Here is a 15,625-nt window from a genome sequence, read left to right on the forward strand (position 1 = left end):
CAGAGAGAGGGAGAGGTGTTAAAGTGGGAAAGGAATTCCAGAGGGAGAGCAGTTCCGGGGGGAGAGGGAGTGAAAGTCGAGTCATTCGTTGAATCTTGGGGAAAAGGAAGACAAGAGTCTAACAAGGAGAGGGGACTGACTGCTGCGACCTCTCCAGCAAATTGCAGTCACTCCTTCCCCACGGCCTGGTGGAGGCAGTGCTGCCCAGCACAGAGAGCATCCATTCTGCATTTGCCTATCGCCTATAGGCTGGGGACACTGCCCTCTGGAAAGTGCTATGCCCAAGCTGAGCCAGCGTTGTGCCCACTGGTCGTGCCTCAGATCAGCACTGTGTATGCTCAGTGTGGTCTTGTTGTGCCAATGGCTTCTGGTCCAGAGAGGAAGGGGCCGGCTGACCCTCAGGCTGGTGAAACCAGGCGCCAGTCCAATGCAGGAACATCTCCTCCTGGTCGAGGAGAACTCCACCTGCTGGCAGATCATCCAGTGGGACAGGCAGGAGGTGGAAAGGGCCCTCCTCAACTCCATTACTGTCTCCCTCAAGCACCAAACCGTCACTGAGAGAGATTATCTGAACATGACCCGAAATTGCAGATCGTTTGTGAGGGGCCGCAAGTATATCACTGTTCCCCTGAGCCCTGAGGAGGAACACTTCCCCTTGGCTTACTCCATGGTCATCCACCAGAGCATTGAGACGTTCGAGAGGCTTCTACGGAGCATTTACGCCCCACAGAATGTCTACTGTATCCACGTGGACCGCAAATCCCCGAGTCAATTTCATGCGGCCGTTCGGGTCATCGCTTCGTGTTCTACAATGTCTTTGTTGCAGCCAAGCTGGAGTGGGTCACCAATGCTGGCTGGAGCAGAGTTCAGGCGGATCTCAACTGCATGAAGGAGCTGCTGGAGAGCCCTGTCCCCTGGAGGTACTTCATCAATGTGTGTGGCCAAGACTTCCCCCTGAAGACCAACCGGGAGATAGTCCGCAGCCTCAGAGCTCTGAACGGCTCCAACGTGATTGAGTCGGATCCTGCACCAGGGTTCAAAAAGGTAACCGCCTTCCTGTCTGCTGAACCTCTCTTCATCCAAGTGTTTTCCATCCTCCCTCCCTCCCTCCATCATCTCTCTCTCTCTCCCCCCTCCAGTCCTTCTCTCCTGCCTGTACAAAGAGAGACAGGGTTGTTAAAACTGTTCAATTGCATGGAGGGAGGTTCAGAATGTACAAAGGAATATAAAGGAGTTGGAGAGTTGAGCTGAAAACAGAGTAGAAGAGCAATTGACGTTTCAGGTCGGAAACTTTCATCAGAACCCGGGGAGAGGAAGGGGCTGCAGAATAAATGGGGGGGTGTGGCTGGGGAAAGGTGGATGGGATGGCGATTGGTGGATGCAGGGGGGAGGTGGCTGTGATTGGACAGTGGGTGGGGTGGAGCAGATGGGTGGAAAGGAAGATGGTCAGGTGAAAGGGATGGGGTAGAAAGAGAGGGCTGGGCCTGGGATAAGGATAAGGAGGGATATAGATAGATTAGGAGAGTATACAGGAATGTAGGTAGGTTAAGAGTGTAGGAGAAAGTGAGGACTACAGATGCTGGAGATCAGAGACAAGAGTGTGGCACTGGAAAAGCACAGCGGGTCAGGCAATATCTGAAGAGCAGAAGAATCAATGTTTCGGACATAAGCCCTTCATCAGGGATGAGGCTTGTGGACCAGGGGGTTGAGAAATAAGTGGGATGGGTGTGGAGCTGGGGATGGAAGGTAGCTGGGAATGTGATAGATAGATGAAGGTATGCGGGGGGTGGGGGGGGGGCGGGGTGGGGGGGGGGAAGAGGTTGTGGAAGGTGGAGTGGACAGGTGGGAAGGAGATGGACTGGTCAGGAGGGTGGTGCTGAGTTGGAGGCTTGGGACTGCGATAAGTTGGGGTGGGGAAATGAGGAAACTACTGAAATCGACATTGATCCACCTGGTTGCAGGGTTCCAAGGTGGAATATCCAGGTGTCAGCTGGTAAGGGTTTGGTGATGGAGGAGGCCCAGAATCTGCATGCCCTTGGTGGGAGGGGGAGTTATAGTGTTCAGCCACGGGGCAGTGGGGTTGGTTGGTGGGTGTGGGTGTGCCAGAGATGTTCTCTGAAACAATCCACAAGTCAGAGTTCTGTCTCCCCGCTGCAGAGGAGACCACAATCGGGTGCAATGGATGCAGTAGATGACATTGGTGGAGGGACAAGTATATTTCTGTCAGATGTGGAAGGATCCTTTGGAGCCTTGGACGGAGGTGAGGGGGAGGTGTGGGTGCAGGTTTTGCACTTCTTTCAGAGGCCAGGGAAGGTGCCAGGAGGGGAGGGTGTGTTTTTAGGGGGTGTGAATATGACAAGGGAGTTGCAGAGGGAATGGTCTCTGAAATGCAGATGGAGTGCAGAGGGAAATATGTCCCTAATGGTGCAGTCTGTTTGTAAGTGGCAGAAGTGGTGGAGGATAATGCAATGTATCCGGATGTTGGTGGGGTAGAAGGTGAGGACCAAGGGGTTCTGTCCCTGTTGCATTGGGAGGGGTGTGGTTCAAGGGTGAAGGTACAGGAAATGGAGCAGATGCACTGGAGGGCATTGTCAACCATGTGGGAGAGGAAATTGTAGTTTTTGAGGTAGGACGCCATCTGGGATGTTCTGTGGTGGAATTGGTCCTCCTGGGAACAGATGCAGCAGAGGCAGAGAAATTGGGAATAAGGGATAGTGTTTTTACAGGGGCAGGGTGGGAGGAGGTGTATTTCAGGTAGCTATGGGAGTTGGTGGGTTTGTAGTAGATGTCCGCGGTTAGTCGGTTGCCAGAGATGGAGAGGTCCAGGAAGGGGAAGGAAGTGTCCGAGATTGTCCGGGTAAATTTGAGGTCAGGTTGGAAGGTGTTGATAGAATTAATGAACTTTTCAACCACCTCATGCAAATACAAGGTAGTGCCAATCCAGTCATCAATGTAGTGGAGGAAAAGGTGGAGAATGGTGCCGATGGATGTAGAGGCAGGCATAGTTGGGGCCCATGCGGGTGCCCATGGATACCTCTTAAAAGTTAAGAGTGAACAGAAGAATGTAAGTTTGGTTCAGAGCATGTAAAGGATTGTTCTAAGGTTGATAGTGAAATAGTCTTACAAACTTGATTGAGTTTTTTGAAGAAGTAACAAAGAGGATTGATGAGGGCAGAGCAGTAGATGTCATCTATATGGACTTCAATAAGGTATTCAACAAGGTTCCCCATGGGAGACTGATTAGCAAGGTTAGATCTCATGGAATACAGGGAGAACTAGCCATTTGGATACAGAACTGGCTCAAAAGGGAGAAGACAGAGGGTGGTGGTGAAGGGTTGTTTTTAAGACTGGATGCCTGTGACCAGTGGAGTGCCATAAGGATCGGTGCTGGGCCCTCTACGTTTTGTCATTTACATAAATGATTTGGATGCGAGCATAAGAGGTACAGTTAGTAAGTTTGCAGATGACACCAAAATTGAAGGTGTAGTGGACAGCGAAGAGGGTTACCTCAGATTACAACAGGATCTGGACCAGATGGGCCATTGGGCTGAGACGTGGCAGATGGAGTTTAATTCAGATAAATGTGAGGTGCTGCATTTTGGGAAAGCAAATCTTAGCAGGACTTATACACTTAATGACAAGGTCCTAGGGAGTGTTGCTGAACAAAGAGACCTTGGAGTGCAGGTTCATAGCTCCTTGAAGCAGAGTCGCAGGTAGATAGGATAGTGAAGGCAGCGTTTGGTATATGCTCCTTTATTGATCAGAGTATGGAGTACAGGAGTTGGGAGGTCATGTTGCGACTGTCCAGGACCTTGGTTAGGCCCTGTTGTAATATTGCGTGCAATTCTAGTCTCCTTCCTATTGGAAAGATGTTGTGAAACGTGAAGGGATTCCAAAATGATTTACAAGGATGTTGCCAGGGTTAGAGAATTTGAGCTATAGGGAGAGGCTGAACAGGCTGAGGCTGTTTTCCCTGGAGCGTCAGAGGCTGAGGGGTGACCTTATAGAGGTTTACAAAATTATGAGGGGCATGGATAGGATAAATAGACAAAGTCTTTTCCCTGGGATCGGAGAATCCAGAACTAGAGGGCATAGGTTTAGGGTGAGAGGGGAAAGATATAAAAGAGACCTAAGGGGCAACTTTTTCACGCAGAGGGTGGTACGTGTATGGAATGAGCTGCCAGAGGATGTGGTGGAGGCTGGTACAATTGCAACACTTAAAAGGCATTTGGATGAGTATATGAATAGGAAGGGTTTAGAGGGATATGGGCCGGGTGCTGGCAGGTGGAACTAGATTGGGTCGGGATATCTGGTCGGCCTGGACAGGTTGGACCGAAGGATCTGTTTCCATGCTGTACATCTCTATGACTGTCAGTGGGTACTGCAGATGCTGGAGATTTCAGTCAAGATTAGAGCAGTGTTGGAAAAGCACAGCAGGTCAGGCAGCATCCGAGGAGCAGGAAACCCCTACATCAGGAATAACTTCACAGAGGCCATTATCCAGTCACCAACTCACCCTTCTGTTTTCACATGGAGTCCTTGACACAGATCCAGCTTCCTCAGAGCCAGCTCAGAGTGAACAGAACATCTGATCGTCCTGTTTATTTTTTTTTCAGAAGTAGCCTCAGGAGTAGCAGTCGAAGTCGTCCCCAGGTGTAGGTAGGCCCAGGCAGCAGCAGCAGGGGTGCAGGCGAGGTCCAGGCTTCAGTAGCAGGAGCAGGCCCAGACTGTAGCAGCAGTGGTGGTCGTAGCTGCCTGTGTAGCTGAGCACAGCTTCAAATTAACAGAAATTAGCAGTCAGAAACCCCAGAAAACAATCACAACAAACTATGAAAAATAAATTAAAATTAAACTCCTCCTCAGTAGGAAGACACCAACAGCAGCACATAAGACACACTGAGGCTGTTTCGAAGTCAGTCTCCTCTCAAGAGGATTGAAGAGTCCTTCATATGCTGATCCAGCTCCCCGAGAGCCAGCTCTGAGTGAGCAGATCCCTTGACATGCCTGTTTATTTTTCTTCCACTACCACCCGACAGCAGTCATGCTTATTTTTCCCAAGTACCCATGTCATGTGTAGGTGTCAGATGCAGTGAAAAATAACAAGTGTGTAAATCTTAATTTATGTGGGAAATAGAACCCACTCACTTCATAATTTCAGTCCAAGACAAGATCTGCAGCAACATTATCATCTGATATACTCTTGGAAGAGTGGTGTCTACAAGGTAGGCACACAGTACAAAACCTTAATACAATTCATTTCTCTTTCCCTCCTCCCACTATTCTAAACCCAGCGCCCATTCCTCTTGTTTATCTCTTGCCTTATCTGGCCTTGTGCGTAACAGTACAGGTTTTGCGTGGCCATTTCACCACATCCCTCTGTGGTCTATTGTTAGCGTATATCCTCCTTCACTGCTATCTGCTTCCTTGCTTGCTAAAGCAACATTTCCTCTCATTCTTCATCCACACTGAGCCTTATGACCTCTTGATTGTGGTTTTTCTTTTTACAGAAGCGGGAAACAGATGCTTATAACTGTTTGTACAAGCATATCTAGCTTAACCTACACTCCCCTGCCTCTTTCATGATTCAGCTTTGTGATTTTTGCAGACAACATTTATAATTGCTCCTAACAATTTATATTCCATCACCAGGAAGGAAACAGACAGTCCTGTTTATTTATATTTTATTAAACAATTCACAGTTTATACAAACTATTACATTTACAGCTGTATACAGAGAAACAGCAATTTTACAAGGGAGGGGAATGACAAAGCCAAGCCCCAAACCCTGACATTCAACCGGTTTTCAGGGAAATTAGGACAAACCTCAAATCCCAGTTTCAATCATTACAAACAGTAACAATGACATTCATACATATAAGACAGTCCACTTGTGTAAGAAACAGAGCATACAATACAGACCCCCAAAAAACCAGTGAGCCTCCCCCCCCCCCCCCCCACCCCAATCCCTCCCACCTTCCGGCCACTCTAAGGCAGCCCGCCCCTATGCACCTTCCGGCTCTCGGTCCGCCCTGACACACCTTTTGACCACCTCTAGTTCTGCCCGCCCCAGTACCCACCTGGAGTGACCTACCTTCTAGCTCTCGTTCTGCCCCTACATACCATTGGGCTCTCACCCACCCTGATGCGCCATCTGGCCAGTGGCTATCCTGGCACACCTTCCGGCGACCTCTTGGACAGCCTGTCCCCTTCCCTGGGACGACAGCGTGCATGGCAGCCCACAAGCCTTCTGGATCGCAGCCCGCCCCTATGCACTTTCTGGCTCTCGGCTGCTCTGACACAGCTTTCGACCACCTCTAGGACAGCCCATCCCGATTACCCCTTTTCAGGATGACAGTGCTCAGAACGGTCTACCCACCATCTAGCTCTCGGGGAGACTGTCATCAGGGTGGCCTACCCACCGTCCGGCTTTCAGGACAGCCTACCAACCTTCAGGTTCACAGGATGGCCTACCCACCCTCTGGCTTTCGGGGTGACAGCTTTCAGGACGACCCATGAGCCTCCCAGCTCACAGTAAGGCCTGCCAGACCCAGGGACATACAATACAGTGCAGATTCCTGAAGAAGGGCTCATGTCCGAAACGTCGATTCTCCTGCTCCTTGGATGCTGCCTGACCTGCTGCGCTTTTCCAGCAACGCATTTTCAGCTCTGATCTCCAGCATCTGCAGCCCTCACTTTCTCCTCCAGTGCAGGTGATAAGCCCAACAAACCATATGACAGTTAATTACCAACAAACAGAGTCCTTTCTAGTCCAGAGTCCATTAGCACAGACATTTTTCTTCAAAATGTAGAGTCCATTTCCAGGCCTGAGGGGTGGAGAGAGTGCCATACAAGGCCTTGATGAGACCACATCAGAATCAGTCTGTACATTTTTCTCTCATTTAAAATAATTACATTGCCTTTTTCCTGGGAATGAAGGGTTTATCTTATGAAGGAAGGTTGAACAAATTGGCTTTTACACATTTAAGTTTGGAAATCTGAGAGATCTTTTTGAAATGTATAAATTTCTCTGAGGGGACATGATAAGGTGGTTGATGGGACATTGCTTTCTCTTGTAGGTTTGACAAGATGTTTTGTAGAATAAGATATCGTCAGAATCCTACAGCACCGAAACATACCCTTTCGTCCAACTCATCCATGCCAACCAGGTATCCTAATTGGAACTAGTCCCATTATCCTGTGTTTGGTCCATATCCCTCTAAACTTGTCCTATTTATGTCGTCTGTTAAATCTTGTGATTGTACCCACTACAACAATTCTTTTTGGCAACTTGCTCCGTATTTGCACCACCCTCAGGTCTCACCTTAAACCTATGCCCTCTGGGTTTGGACTCCCCCATCCTGGGGCTATTCACTTTTATTGATTTCCCCCACAATTTTATAAACCTCTATATGGTCACCCATCACCCTCCAATACTCCAGTGAGAAAAGTCCTAGCCTATCTAGCCTCTCCTTATAACTAAAATCCTGCAGTCCAGGCAACATCTTTGTAAATCTATTCTGCAGTTTAACAACACCCTTCCAACAGCAGGGCGATCACAAATTTACCCAATACTCCAAAAGTGACCTCACCAATGCCTTGCAGAATTATTTTCCCCTGAGAGGGCTGTTGCACTGTGTAAATCTCTTCTGTACAAAGTTGTGAAGGCTGAGTTGATGAAGTTATGAAAGGGTGAGCAAGGTGACCTTTTTTTAAAAAAAGATAAGGACCCCGGGGCAACCGATAGAAATGTGGAATTGAAATTGCAACCAGAAGAGTAGTGATCTTCTTGAATGGTGGAGCAGACTTGAAGGGACGAATGGCTGACTTTTGCTATGATATTGGTGGAGACAGGTTATGCCTTAGTTCATGTAAAGAGTAGAGAGTTTTCTGACCTCTCAGCTAAGGAAAGGGCTTTGGTGTCCCTCCTGATAACATGAACCTTGAAGTTAATCTCCCTCTGTGCCAGTCACAGAATTAAAGAATTCTTGCGGAAGGATGCCCTTCAGCCCATCGTGTCTGTAATTATTCCACATCTAGTACCAATTTCCTGCATTTCCACACTCAACTCTGGCAACATCCTTGTAAATCTTTTCTGAACCTTTTCAAGTTTCACAACATCCTTCCTATAGCAGGGAGACCAGAATTGCATGCTGTATTCCAGAAATTGCCAAACCAATGTCCTGTTCAGCCACATGACCTCTCAACTCCTACACACAATGCACTGACCAATAATGGCAAGCGTAGCAAACGCCTTCTTCACTACCCTGTCTATCTGCGACTCCATTTTCAAGAAACTATGAATCTGCATTCCAAGATCTCTTGTTTCATCATTACTCCCCAGACTTTACCATGAAGTGTATTATTCCTGCCCTGATTTGCCTCTCCAAAATGGCCTCACATTTATCGACATTAAACTCCATCTGACACTCCTCAGCCTATTAACCCATCTGATCAAGATCCTGTTGTACTCTGAGGTTGATTCGAAATATTACTCTGGATGTAGGTTTGCTCGTTGAGCTGGAAGGTTCATTTTCAGATGTTTTGTCACCATACTAGGCAACATCTTCAGTGAACCTTCCAGCTCAGCGAGCAAACCTACATCTAGAACCTCAACCTGAGCTACAAACCTTCTCAAACCTTGCTGATATATTACTGTCATGTATAATCGAGTTACAGTAAAAAATGTTGTCTTATGTGCTTTACAGACAGATATTGATAGGTTAAGTTGGCAAAAATGTTGGCAAATGGAGTGCAAAGTGGGAAAATGTGAAGTTGTTCATTTGGAAGGGAAATCAAAAGAATAGAATATTATTTAAATGGAGAAAGCTTCAGAAAGCTGCAACACAAAGGGACTTGGGGGAACTAGTGAATGAAACACGGAAAGCTTGCACACGGGGGCAGCAGGTAATTGGGAAGACTAATGGAATATTGGACGAAAACAGAAATTTCTGGAGAGACTCAGCAGGTCGGGTAGCATTCGTGGAGAAAAAACAGAGTCAATGTTTTGAGTCTGGTGACCTTTCTTCAGAACTGAAGTGGAATGTTTGCCCTTATTTGAAGGGGGGTTGGAGTATAAAAGTCAGGAGGTCTTATTGCAACTGTGCAAGGTGCTTGTGAGAGCACATCCGGAGTACTGTGAGCACTTCTGGTCACCTTATTTAAGAAAACATGTTGTTTCATTGGAGGAAGTTAAGAGAAAATGTTCAGTGGGATTGCCCCCATTATGGAGGGATTGTCTTAAAAACAAAGGGCTAAACAGGATTCTACTCACTGGAGTTTAGAAGAATGAGAGGTAACCTCATTGAAATGGACAGGATTAAGGGCTTGACTGGGTAAATGCTGAAAGGATGTTTCTCCTCATGGGAGAGTCCAGGACCAGGGGGGTATTGTCTCAGAATAAAGGGGCACCAGTTTAGGACTGAGATGAGGTGGAATTTCTTCTCTCAGAAGGTTGTGAATCTTTGGAATTCCTTGCCACAGAGAGCTGTCCTTGTATATATTTAAGGCTCAGATGGATAGATTCTTGTTCAGTTGGGGAATTAAGCGTTACGGGGATAGGGCAAGAACATGGACTTGAGGAATGTTGAATCAGCCACGATCCTAGTGAAGCTGGCTTGAGGGACCAAATGGCCGACTCCTGTCCCGACTTGTTAATGGTCTTACATTTACTGATGAAACTGTTCAAAGACGTTATCGCACAACTCTGGAGCAGAAGCGACTTGAACCTGTGTCTCCAAGGCTCACACCGCATGGATCCTAGTTTACTTTATATCATGCACTTGTCATTCATGCTGGTATTATGGCTGCAATTCGCACCAACCTGCCTTAGATCAAAGTAATGAAGCGAAGCCAGTGCAGGTTTTCAAAAAGTAAGTCTCCAACCTCGTATCATGCATTGATGTGAGAATTTGAATGCAGAGAATGTTGTCTGAACTGGATTCAATGAAGTGTTTCACTAGGCACTAGATAAAAATGGCTGGACAACAAAATTGACAATACAAGCCCTGATTCATGGATCTTGTTTTGGACGAGACGTTGGTAGGTTCACACAGCTGGGACAGATAAACATCAAGACCCGGAGCAGGAGAAGATGATTTGGCCCTCCATGAGGCCCACCATACTATATGATCCTGGCTAACCCTCTATCTCAATGCCATACTACCACTTTCTCCCCATGCCTTTGATGCTTTTGAAACCTAAATATTTGTTAATCGCATTCTTGGATATATTCAATGACTCAAATTCCACAGCTTTCTGTGGTACAGAATTCCATAACTTCACTATCCTGTAAGTTAAATGTTTCCGCATCTCAGCCCTAAATAGACGACTGCTTTTATTCAATATGTCAGTGATATCAATCTTGGAGTATGTGGCAAAATGCCCATATTCGGGGCAATGATAAACCTGGAGGATTGGCAAATGGTGAGGATGATGTGAATTGTCCAGAGTCACCACAATGAACAGACAGCATCCAGTCAGAGGGGAATACAGAAGAGTGTAAGGTGATATGTTTTGGGAGAAGGATGTGGAGAGGTAATAGAAATGTAATGGCACAATCGTAAAGAGTGCGAAGGATTAGAGGGATCTGGCGATAAACATTCATCAACATTAGAAGATGGGGGAGGCCATAAGAGGGTAGAAAAGCAGAAGGCTTCATAAATAGAGGCATTGATGCCAATAAATGGTTGAGTTATGCTGCATGTCGAATTGGTTTAGCCCCAGTTGGATTGTTGTGGTCATTTCCGGTGACTATAAAACGATGTGAGGGCCCTCAGGACAGGGAGGAGATTTCGCAGAATGGTGCCAGGGTTTAAGTTGGATGGCTCAGTTGGAAAGGTCAACGATGCTCCCATTGGAACAAAGGAGATTGGGGTGAGGTTTATTCAATGGGTACAGGGTGAGCACTCGTAATGAAGACAAGGAAATATACTTCACTGTTCACCGATTGTACAAGTGCAATGGAATGCAGATGTAAGATTTTGGGTTAAAGGCATGGTAGGGAGATCTGAGGAATTGAAACGCAAATGAAGCCTAAACTACATTTGTATGAGATGATGGCAAGTTCCGATGGAATTTGAATGAAAAAAAAAGATCTGCTCCCATACATACAAGGAACAAGAGTAGACCATTGGCCCGTTTGATCCTGTTCCACCATCCACATTCCTGCATACCATCGATAATCTATCCTTTCCTTGGTAACCAAGGATCCATATCTGAAAATGTGTTGCTGGAAAAGTGCAGCAGGTCAGGCAGCATCCAAGAACAGGAGAATCGATGTTTCGATGTTCCTGAAGAAGGGCCTGACCTGCTGCGCTTTTCCAGCAACACATTTTCAGCTCTGATCTCCAGCATCTGCAGTCCTCACTTTCTCCTCAAGGATCCATATCTCCCATGCATGATGCCACAAGGACCGAGGATAAAAGATATCTTTTGACACAATGAAAATAAAGTGTCTTGTGTCTTGTGGAAGGGGTGGCACAGTGGCTCAGTGGTTAGTACTGTTGCCTCACAGCGCCAAAGACCTGGGTTCGATTCCAGACTTGGGTGACTGTCTGTGTGGAGTTTGCACATTCTCCCCATGTCTGCGTGGGTTTCCTCCGGGTGCTCTGTTTTCCTGCCACAATCCACAAAGATGTGCAGGCCAGGTAGATTTGTCGTGCTAAATTGCCCATAGTGTTCGGGTGCATTAGTCAGGGGTAAATATCGGGTAGGGTAATGGGTGTGGATGGGTTGCTCTTCAGAGGATTGGTGTGGACCTGTTGGGCCAAATGGCCTGTTTCCATACTGTAGAGAATCTAATGTGTGGTGTTCTTCACTCTGAGGGAGGAGCTTTGGATTCAAGTCCTACTCCAGGAGCTGATGGCCATAGGAAGGTGTCTTCATTGCTATTGTGAGACACTCAAGGGTATGGGGCAAGTGCTGCAAAATGGGATGAGAATAGCTCGGAGCTTGTCTTTTGGACCAGTGCAGACACGATGGGCTGAAGGGCAACTTATTATTTTGGTGCTCTAAACCTCAATAACCAGAGAGCATGGAGTCATAGCATCATACAGTATGGAACAGACCCTTCAGTTCAACCTGTCTGCGCTGACCAGTCATCCCAATCTGACCTAGTCCCATTTGCCAGCCTTTGGCACATATCTCTCTCACCTATTCCTATTAATGTTCACATCTAGACGCCCTTTAAATATTGTCATTGTACCAGCCGCCTCCACCACCTCTTGGTAGCTCATTCCAGGCACACATCACCCACTGCGTGAAAACGTAACCCCTCAGGTCTTTCCCCTCTCACCTTAAACATATGCTTCTAGTTTTGGACTCCCCCATCCTTGGGAAAAGACCTTTGGCTATACAGCCGACGTGGAAGGAATCAAAATGGGGCAAGAACAGGAAAGGAGGTCAGCTAAACAATTCTGAGCAGCAACAGAAAAATGCAGCCAAGCATGTATGCAAGCTAGCTAGCTTACTGAAACTGGCTCCAGTTAAGTGAGAAGGCAGGAAGACCGAAACAACACTCAACAGGTGTTGTAGAAGTTTAAGGTCAATTATCTAATGCTAAACATCATGTACCTAGATCAGGATCTGATTGATCAGTTGTGTTGCTAAGGCTTGAAATCAAAATGTAATTCATGAAAAGGGAATGCTGATTTGTGTGTAAAAGTGTGATTGCAACTGCCTGTTTCAGACTCTCCAGGCAAGGGTGGGCTTTGACCCGGCTGGTTGAGTCTTCTTGCATGTATGTGATAAAGGAAGCTGTGTGAAGTGTACTATCATCCGGCTGATCATTTCAACATCTATCCATGCTCCTCCAGATTTTATGAACTTCTGTAAGGATACCCCTCAGCATCCGACACTCCAGGGAAAATAGCCCCAGCCTATTCAACCTCTTACTGTAGCTCAAACCCTCCAATCTCGGCAACATCCTGGTAAATCTTTTCTGCACCCTCTCAAGTTTAACAACATCCTTTCTTTCGAAGGGCGACCAGAAGTGTATGCAGTATTTTAAAAGTGGCCTCACCAATGTCCTCTACAGACAATAGATCACACTTGGTAATGGCAAAGGCATATCAGAGATAGTCAAAGATACTCCTACTTATAGACAATAGGTGCAGGAGTAGGCCATTCGGCCCTTCGAGCCAGCACCACCATTCACTATGATCATGGCTAATCATCCACAATCAGTATCCTGTTCCTGCCTTATCCCCATAACCCTTGATTCCACTATCTTTCAGAGCTCTATCCATCTCTGTTACAGCTGCAACATTTCATCCCAACTCCTATACTCAATGCACTGACCAATGAAGGTAAAGGTATCAAACACCTACTACACCATCCTGTCTATCTGCAATGCAACTTTCAAAGAACTATATCCCTGCACACCATGTTCTTCTCTCTAAGGCAAAAGCTCTGTGTTCAAGTCCCATTCCAGGAGTTGATGACCACAGGAAAGTGTCTCCATTGCACTGGTGAGGCATGAAAGGCAATGTTCCCAGTGCTGGAAAAATGAGACTGGAGTTGCAAGGAGCCTGTTTTGCCAGTGCAGACACGATGGGCTGAAGAAATTATTTTTCTGGTGCTCTCAACCTTTATGACCAGAGGGCACAGCTTGAAGTATATTTTTGGAGCCAGATGCACTGGGAGTGTTTGAGGATGAGTTTTATGTTTGCTCAGCGAATGAGCATTGGGAGATGGTTTAGGAGGCAGGGATATGGCGAAATAGGCAGGTGACTGGCAATAGGCAATAGGAGTGAGAAAGGCCTGAGGGGCTGAATGGCCTTGTTCTCCACTGTAAGGTGAGGAACTGAGAGAAGGAGTGTGCATGGATCTTGCTGGAGCTGGGGGCGAGGAGAGTGCAGAGGAGTTGGGGAGGGAAAAAGCCATAGGCGAAGTTGAAAAGCTATCATTTCTACTTTCTCGTCTCTCTCACTCTCTTTTGTGCTTGCCTTTTAGAAACGTTGGCAATACCACCATGATACCCTCGACCAAGTCGTCTTGACGGCACAACTGAAAGACCAGCCGAACATCAGCACCTCCATCTTCGTGGGCAGCGCCTACTTCATGGCCTCCAGAGAGTTTGTCGGCCATGTGTTTGACAGTGCCGAGATCCAGGCCTTCCTCAAGTGGTCAGAGGACACCTACACCCCGGACGAGCATGTGTGGGCTACCCTGCACAGAATGCCCAATGTACCCGGCTCCATCCCATACACCCAAGGAGCCACCAGGACACTTGGCCGGGCAGTAAAGTGGTCCTTTGAGGCTGGTGATGTTGCGAGGGGTGCCCTATACCCTCCCTGCACGGGAAGGTATCGCCACTTGGTTTGTGTGTATGGGGCAGGAGATCTACAGTGGGTGGTCCGTCAGAGATATTTTTTTGCAAATAAGTTTGACCCCAACATGGACAACACGGCAGTACAGTGCATGGAGGAATATCTCCGAAACAGGACACTTGGTAAAACTGGGGCTGGGTTGGAGGTTGGGACAGATTAAACCTCAGTGATGGTGGTAGGGGTGGTGGGTGAGACCTCGGAAACATTGAGAGACTGGGCACTGTGAGACTGTATACTATAACACTGGCTGCTGTGGAGGCCAGGCACAGTGAGACTGCATGCTGTAACATGGCCACTATAACACTAGACAGTGTGAGGCTGGGCACGATAGTGTTGGGCACTGTGGAGATTGGATACCTTAATACTATCCACTGTAACACTGTGAGACTTAGCACTGTAACATTAGTTACTGTGAGAGTCAAATGTGTGGTGCTGGAAAATCACGCAGGTCAGGCAGCATCCGAGGAGCAGGAGAACCGATGTTTTAGGTATAAGCCCTTCATCAGGAATGTGGAGGACTAAGGGGGTTGAGAGATAAATAGAGTGAGGGTGGGGCTTTTGGGGAAGGTAGCTGAAAAGGTGCTCGTTAAATCCAGCTGGGGGGGTGATTGTGATTGGTCGGTGGGGAAGGTAGAACATATAGTTAGGAAGGAAGATGGTCAGGTCAAGAGGGGAGAGCCGACTTGGAGGGTTGGATCTGGGATGAGGTGGAGGGAAGAGGAGAGATTTGGAAACTAGTAATGTCAATGTTGATGCCATGTGGTTGAGGGTCCCAAGGCAGAAGATGAGGTGTTCTTCCTCCAGTCATCAGATAGCTTGGATTTGGTGGTGCAGGAAGTGTCATTGTGGAGTGGGAGGGGGAGTTGAAGTGGTTGGCCACAGGTCGATGGGGTTATTTGTGCCCCGTCTCACAGGGACACATCCACCAATAATACTCAACACTGCACGAGTGGGCATTGCATTACTGGAACACTGCACGAGTGGACACTGCATTACTGGAACAGTGCATTACTGGAACACTGCACTAGTGGGCACTGCATTTCTGGAACACTGCACGAGTGAGCACTGCATGACTGGAACACTGCATTACTGGAACACTGCACGAGTGGGCACTGTACAGCTGGACACTGTAAGATCAGTGTTGTGACCATCACTATTTTTTTATTTTTCTCATTTTGGTTAGGAACTGTGAGTCCAAATTGAGAATTGAAGTTTGAACAGTGGCTAGTTCTTCTTTAAAAAAAAACTAGAGAGACAAAAGACTGATGTTTGCTGTTAGGATCTGGCCAGGAAAGATA

The 15,625-nt window shown here is 47.2% G+C and overlaps 1 pseudogene; it reads left to right on the plus strand.

The window, feature by feature from the left end:
• The first annotated feature begins 277 nt into the window (after nucleotides 1-277).
• On the plus strand, nucleotides 278-14,527 carry LOC148142305 (beta-1,3-galactosyl-O-glycosyl-glycoprotein beta-1,6-N-acetylglucosaminyltransferase 3-like; annotated as a pseudogene).
• Nucleotides 14,528-15,625: the final 1,098 nt, after the last annotated feature.

This window comes from Chiloscyllium plagiosum, unplaced genomic scaffold, assembly GCF_037043375.1.
Source record: "Chiloscyllium plagiosum isolate Xiang-an unplaced genomic scaffold, Cpla_swu_hap1 HiC_scaffold_29, whole genome shotgun sequence".
Lineage (NCBI taxonomy): Eukaryota > Metazoa > Chordata > Chondrichthyes > Orectolobiformes > Hemiscylliidae > Chiloscyllium > Chiloscyllium plagiosum.